A 7,752-nucleotide genomic window follows, 5' to 3' on the forward strand; every position below is an offset into this window, starting at 1 on the left:
GCATAGTCAATTAACCAAGGGAAGCATTTTTCTGTTATTTTCTACTTTCTGTCAAGATCCAACTGCACTTACCAATGATCACCCTTTTTCTATTTTTTCTTTTAGTCCAGCTTGGACTTATGGCATCTTCCTGGCAATGTAATTCAGTGGCCATTGTTGAAAGATCTACAGCAAAATTTTATTTGATTATGATATTCATGATACTGTTTAATAATTTCCACATTCTGTTGGGTTACCTTCTTGTGGAATGGGTACATATTTGAATCTCCTTCAGTTGGTTGGCCAGGTGGCTGTCTTCCAAATTTCTTGGCATACTCAAGCGGTACCTCCAGTGCTTCATCAGCAATACACTGACATGCCAGAGGGAAATGCCAGAACTTGAGGTCCAATTCAGGAGAGGGCATCTCACAAGGGACACCATTGCTGACATCAGCTGGATCTTGGGCCAAACAAGAGATTACCAGAATGATGTTTACTTGTGTTCTATTGACTATGACAAGACTTTCGACTATGTGGATAAAAACAAACCCTGCCAAGAATGGGAGTTCTAGAACACTTCATTGTGTTCATGTCAGACTTGTACATGGATGAAGAGACTGTTATAGAAATGGGAGGAAAAAAAGGAATATTGCATGGTTTAAATTAAAGAAAGGTTTGTATCCTCTCACCATACTTATTTAATCTGGATGCTGAACAAATAATCAGAGAAGCTGGATTATATGAAGAAGAACGTGGCTTTGGAATTGGAGGGAGGCTTACTAACAGTGATCTGTATGCAGAAGTACTTGAAGGGCTCGCTGATGCAGACCAAAGATTGCAGCTTTTAGTAGGAATCACAACTCAATATGAAGAAAGACAATATCCTCACAACTGTGCCAAGAGGTAAAGTCATAATAAATGGAGAAAAGATTGAAGTAGTCAAGAATTTTGGGTTGCATGTATCCACAATCAATATTCATGGAAGCAGTAGTCAAGATATCAAACAATAATACATTGCATTGAGCAAATCTGCTGCAAAAGACCTCCCTCTTTAAAGTACTGTAAAGCAAGAGTGTTACTTTGAGGACTAAGTTGTGTCTGACAAAGCCACGGTATTTTCAGTTTCCTCATGTGCATGTGAAAGTTGGACATTAAATATGAAAGACCAAAGAAAAATAGATAGATTTGAATTATGGTGCTGGCAAAGAATACTGAAGGTATCAAGGATTACCAAAAAAACCCACCCCACCACATATATCTTGGAAAAAGTCCAGCCAAAATGCTCCTCCGAGGCAAGGATGTGGACCCTTCTTGCTTATTTTGGAGAGGCCATCGGGAGAGACCAGTCCCTGAAGAAGGGTCCCTTGCTTGGCAAAGCAATGAAAAAGAGGAAGGTCCTGGAAGAGATGGACTGACCTCGTGGCTCCAACAATGGGCTCGAACATAAGAACAATTATGAGGTAGGGGTGGGGTTGCGCAGTGTTGCATTCTGCTGTACAACATGTTGCTATCAGTCAGGACTGACTCCATGTCACCTAAGAACAAAGTGTGGCGCCAGCAGCTGCGCACAAGTGAGAAACAATGAACTCACAGCCAGTGTGGTTGACCTTCATCTGGAGCTTTGTGCTCCTCGACCATGAAACATTCACAAAGGCAAGAAGCCCAACTAGTGCCCTTTGTGTGGTACAATATGTGCGGCACCCCCACTTTTCCTGGAACCTATAAACTCACTGGGGTCAGGAGCCCTTCACCTGCAGAGCCCAGGGCAAGTTTTGTGACCACAGTTCACAGCTCATTCTGCACCAGAGGCTCCCCGGCCTAGTGGAAGTGGATAGGACACCTGAGCAGGGCTTGAGGGCTTACCAGTGTAAATTAAGGGGGTACCAGTGTAAGCTGAGGCTCCAGAGGGAGGGCTACTGACCTTCCTCACCTCAATAAAGCTGTCCAGCTCTGCATGGCCATAATTCTTTTCTGAATGCTAAGTGGGAATAGGTAGTGAGGCGTGCAAAATCTTGTGGACTTAGTGGACCATAGGCACCTGTGTCACATTATTTTGTCTCATCAAAGGTTATGTGGTCAATATCTGTATGCTAATTATGATACTTTAATATTTCTATAATATTTAATAGATAACATTTAATTATAATATTTGATTCCCTCTTATATCCATTGCTGTCAACTCCTTATTGCCACCAACACCCTCCACATCTAATAACCTTAGGGAATTATTAATCCAGTTACTGTTTTCCATAGATCCATCCATCCTGATTTTCCCATACAGAAAAGTGCATAGTCAGAAAACAAAAAACTACCCAACATCAATTACCAAATAAAACAGAGAAAAATCTCAATGGGAAAGGAAGCAGAAAATATTTTAAAACTGGAATAAATTTAAAACGTATCTTCAGGGAGACCAAATGACAAGGTGTTGCCGTCCACCTACAGCTGTTAAAATCCATGTCATATGCTGTCTGTCTGCCCCAAGGCTAGTCGCATCCCTAGATGGTGGTCCAGGGGAGTCCCCCGAGACTCAATCCATATAGGCATACTGCAAGTGCTAGTTGTTTTCACAAATGTTTGTTATTCACACAAAAATGCAAGTACATAAGATCAAAGATAGGCGTTTGACTGAGGTGGTTTTAGTTGAGAAGACCTCAGAGTCTAATTTACTAACTGATTCTTCCACCTAGGTAACAACTCCGCCAGCGCCGGGACCTCTTCCAGACACGTGCGATGAAAGCATCCCAATTCCAGTATCCGGTGTTCTGACAGCCTTCTGAAAAGCCCTGCTTCATTTCATTAAAGAAATAGCATGCATGTAAAACAGGGTTGAAGACGAATGTGTTGCAAAGAAAGAGAAGAAAAATAGACCAACCCTATTACCTTCTAAAAATCCAATAGAGGACAACCAAAGCTAGCTAGCTACTCAACTTATCAACTCGAGGCAATGCAAATAAAAGCATCCACAGGCTTATAGCACACATTCCAGATGTGAAGAGAATACGAAAACCAAATACATCTTCAGTGAAGCTCAACCCAAGATAGTGAAAGTCTGAACCAAGCAAGTCTCACCTCCAAACCCGTGGTCCCAAGTCTTGCAGAGGACAACCCCCAAACGCAACCCTAGGTTTTTACCTTGGCACCCCACCTTGAATTCACGAATCCTTCGAAGTCTACTGAGGAGAAGAGCAATGTTCAGATCCCAGACAAGCACCAAGGGTGATGTAGTAAGAAACCACACGCACCTTAAAATGATATCCAGAAGACGGATTCAGCCGTACGTGCTGTTTAAACAGGGGCCGTGGGGGCCAAACCAAAGTAAAACCAAGGAATACAAAATGGAGGAGCCATGGACACCGATGTAAGGAGTTAAACAAAGAACTTCAGTTACATCATTTGCCCATGGTTCTCAACTTTCCTATTACCGTGACCCTTTAATACAGTTCCTCCTGTTGTGGTGACCCCACATGTGTGCATATATGCATGTGGGCGACCCGTCTGGAGATGGATAGAGAAGCGGTGTCTTGGTTCCTAAGACCACCCGAAATATGGTCTTAGGCGACCCCAGTGAAAAGATCGTTCAACCTCTAAAGGGGTAGCGACCCCCAGGTTGAGAACCCGGATTAGAGGCAACAAATTTAGATCAACATAAGGTGGCTTCTTAGAGGAAGCTGCTCCCAGAACACTTTTCTTTTTCAGGTTTCTCAAGTGGAACATTTCTTTTCAGTGGAGCCATGGAAACAACTCCGATAAGGATGATGCAAAGACATTTTTTGCCTGAGATATTGTCTCTGCATCTTTATCATGAACTAAAGATTTTCTGAGGCCATCTGATCAAAAGGTATTGGTAGATCTTGAGAAATAGTTTATTGACATTCTTTCAGCTTGACTGCAGGGAAATATCTCCCTAGTTACCCATGGTTGCTAGCAGATAATGAACCTAAAGACCTGCCATTGTGAACTTCAGTTTCAATTCTGCTGAATGGAGTGGAAACACGGGTTTAGTTCAGGCATTTTCTTTTGGTCAAAGGTTCAGGAAAATTATTCTCTAACTATATTCAGGAACATGTAGGTGTCTGCAAACCTGTTCTTGAAACAGAAAAAAACAAGGTTTCTAACAGTGACGATTTAGAGAGAGGATGAAAAACAGAACACATCTGTTTTGCTGCCATTCATGAAGCACTGTTAAATAACCTTTCTCTCAGAGTCTAGGCTGGCATTTTCTTAGAAAATAAAATCGTAGAACACAAGAGTGTCTACCTTTTACTTTTCTTAAAATAACAGTCCATACAACTTCACCATAGAAAGGTATGACCAACAATCTATTTATAGACTTAAATGATCATTTATGTATCATTAATTTTGGAAATTCTTTGGGAAAATCAGAATATCATTAATGCTTAACTCGTTTGTGAGAAAATTTGTTGCAATGTAATACCACAAAAATAAAATAACAGCAATTATGAACTTTTCAAAGTTATAAAACATGTGTGCTTATAGCACATATCTTCTTCTATTTATATTGACTTGAAAAGTAATATATTACCAAGAATCTAAACACATATATACACTCACACTCTTTATCATGACACTACAAATGAAATCTTAAATAAAAATCCAACAAGACATGAATAATTTGTTGTCATACTTTAATTAGAAATATGCCTCACAGTGTATATAAGGTCTTGGCCTTTAACTTATTATTGCTTAGCCTTTATAACTAAAGCTATTTTACACCTGCAGTAGAAGGCCCTAAGGAAGCTTCAGTTAGTTATTGAAACATGCTGAGTCGTTGTGACCCCCTGTGCGTGTCTGAGACTGGACCTGTGGGAGTAGAAAGCCCACTCTCGTGGTTATACGTTGGACTGCCATCCCCAAGACCATCAGTTGGACATGAGCCAGGCTTTCTATTCACGTCAACAGTTACAGTCTCAGGAATTGAGGCAGTTCCACCACGTCCTGTAGGGTCACTGTGCATTGGCCATGGCTCAGTTGCAATGCGTAGGCTATACCAAATTCTAGAAAAAATGTGCCACCTTGCATCTTGAATATTTGTGTTGATCAAATATTAGCTTGTGTGTGTGTGTGTTTTCAATGTGAAGTTTGGCAGCAAATATTCTGCTCTGTGACCCTGGCAGACATGTTCATGCAAATCATTGTACGCAATGGGAAATTTAGAGCAGTGAAACCACTGGCTCACCTCCATCTTCAGGCTTCACATGAGCCTGGAATCCAGGGTAAATTTCAAAATTGCCTTTTCCAACAGTAATATTTCTCTCCTGTGTTTCACTGTATACCCCAAAGGACATGTTTGTTTTCTTTTGTTTTTTTGTGATGCAGGGTGTTGGCAGCTTGTTCCCTGGAGGGGTCTTTCCTTTCTGGCCAAGCAGATGCAGGGTGACAGTAGCCTGTGCCTGGAGGGTCTTGATGCACCAGATTATGGAAACATCTTTAAATGGGCCTCTGGGGAAAGACACACTTGCAAATGCAACTGTATGCCATAATCTCAGAGGAGCATTTCGGTGCTTGTCTTGTGACCAGAGCAAGTATACTTGCATTTATGTACACCGAACTCAACACATAACCCACATATGTGGTGCTTGCCCAGTGAAGTAAACTCCCCATTTTTGCTACCCCACCTTTGACTTTAACAAATTATTGGTAAACAAACCAGCACATTCTGTTGCTAGCTCCTGAATCCTGGGAACTCCAGGCCAGCTCCAGTTTACCCTCAGTTTAAACGGTGTCTCGTCTTTAATGACACACTGGTTTGATTCAACAGAGTACAGGGTGTGACTCTTTAATATCATCTAATCAAAGTATGTTCCCTAGTTTTGTTCTTGATAAATATTTCTCTAAGAAAACATGCAAGTTCTGGTAGATGAAACTACTAAAGAAAAGAGCAAAACAGCATGACATTGTTAAGACCTCCTTTGTTAATCATGTATACCATTTTATAATATAAATATAATCAAATACCTTTAAAAATGGCAAAATTTAACATTTAAATAAGATAACACTATCCCTTAGTAAAAGTCATCCAAATTTTATAAAATAATCCTTCCTTTATTTTTACATCTCTTCTCATATACTTATAACACTATCATTTAAAAATATTGTTTGACATATGTTTTTGCCTACAGTTATTTTCACAAAGCATTTAAAAAAATTAATTTCCCTTAGTTACTCAGTCCCAATTGGCTCATTTCACTTTTGGAAAAACACTTGAATTATTGCATGCATAATTATTTACTTTTTAAGATTTTTATTAGAGTATAAAATCTATTTTTATAATCTCTTTTGGAAATACCTGGTTTTTATCAGAAATCAGTATGTCATCCCATAGAACACATCCTCAGTAGTGTCTGCAATAAAATTTCCCTGCGTGAAATGGGAAGCAGCTGGAAGTATAACCGTGTCCATGTGCCACTATTGTTGATGCACTGGTTCAGCTGAGATGCATTAGGTTGCGATTAGAGGAAGTGTGGGAGAGTCATAATTTAGTAACGGAATACCCATCATTTGAATTGGACTTAGTATAGGTAACCGGGTTTCTTAGCAACAACATAAAATCCCAGGGGCCGGGGGTTGGGGGGGGAGGGGTGGGGAATTTACTTTCAAGACCAAGATCTTAGAATACAGGGAAGGTTGAGGACTATACCTGGCCAAATTCCTCATGGTAGCCAGGCAGACTTGAAGCTGGACAGAGAGGTTAGGATACACCCCCTTTAAAGAGCAGAGTGTTCATTTGACAGAGGTGACCAGCACGACCAGAGTGGCAACCGATTCTGTTGGAGCTGACAGTGACTGAATCGAAATAAATGCTGAAGCAAAACGCACACGTATACATGCCATCACTCCACAGGGCTCCAAGAACGTTAACCCTGAACTCGAAGGGTTAAAAAGGGGAGAGAGAGTTTGTCAGGCCAGTGAACCCAGCACTCAATTTAGACATAAACTGCATGTTGACTGCATAGTTCCCTGGCCTCTAACCATCTGTTTTGATTATAGCCGGCATGGAGCCAATGGAACCCTTTCAAAGCAGTTATAATAAAAAGCTAATTAACACCACGTTTGATAAATAATAAAAATTATTTTATAATTTTTAATATATACACTATATTATATAAAATGTAATATATAATACATAATTTTAATATATATATAAATTTAAAATAAAAAGAAAATTAACACCATGTTAATGCTCCTTTAACTGGCATCCTTTTCTCCATTTCCAAATGGTATCTGGATTTTTTCACAGATATCACTGCCCCCAAGCATCAGTGGAAGCCAATGTTATTACTTCTCTGTAATCGCTTCAGTAAATCCGTTCTAGACAATTAGCACCTGGTCTTCTTCTGGCAACACCTATTGGTGCAGACATGAGTGGGTGACACAATTTCAATCAATGACACCCACAATACAGTTGGGTAGCGAGAGCTAGGGAAAATATTATTACTCTCCAAAAGACCTGCAAGATGCTACTGTGAAAAGAGCTATCTTTCTTTCTCAGAACATTGTTATTGTGGGCACATCAAAGGCCAGGCATGAGGCTTGAAGCAGTAGATAGAAAAACTGTGATTAATGCAATTCTAAACTTGTTCTACATTGCCCTTCAATTTTTGTTAGCAATTTCAAGTACACAAGAATTCCAAAAGTGCAGCAACTATGAATATCGACTTTTTTGATAATAATAATTGATGATAAAACATAGAAGCCAGAATCAATGAAAAGTGGTAAGGTATCAATAATAATTTAATGTAATTAAATTCA

The 7,752-nt window shown here is 39.8% G+C and overlaps 1 pseudogene; it reads right to left on the minus strand.

Moving 5' to 3' along the window:
- The window catches only part of LOC101640888, a 102,038-nt pseudogene extending 96,750 nt beyond the window's left edge, over nucleotides 1-5,288 (minus strand).
- Nucleotides 5,289-7,752: the final 2,464 nt, after the last annotated feature.

This window comes from Echinops telfairi, unplaced genomic scaffold (genome assembly GCF_000313985.2).
Source record: "Echinops telfairi isolate 266 unplaced genomic scaffold, ASM31398v2 ScPeMD7_23;HRSCAF=83, whole genome shotgun sequence".
Taxonomy (NCBI): domain Eukaryota; kingdom Metazoa; phylum Chordata; class Mammalia; order Afrosoricida; family Tenrecidae; genus Echinops; species Echinops telfairi.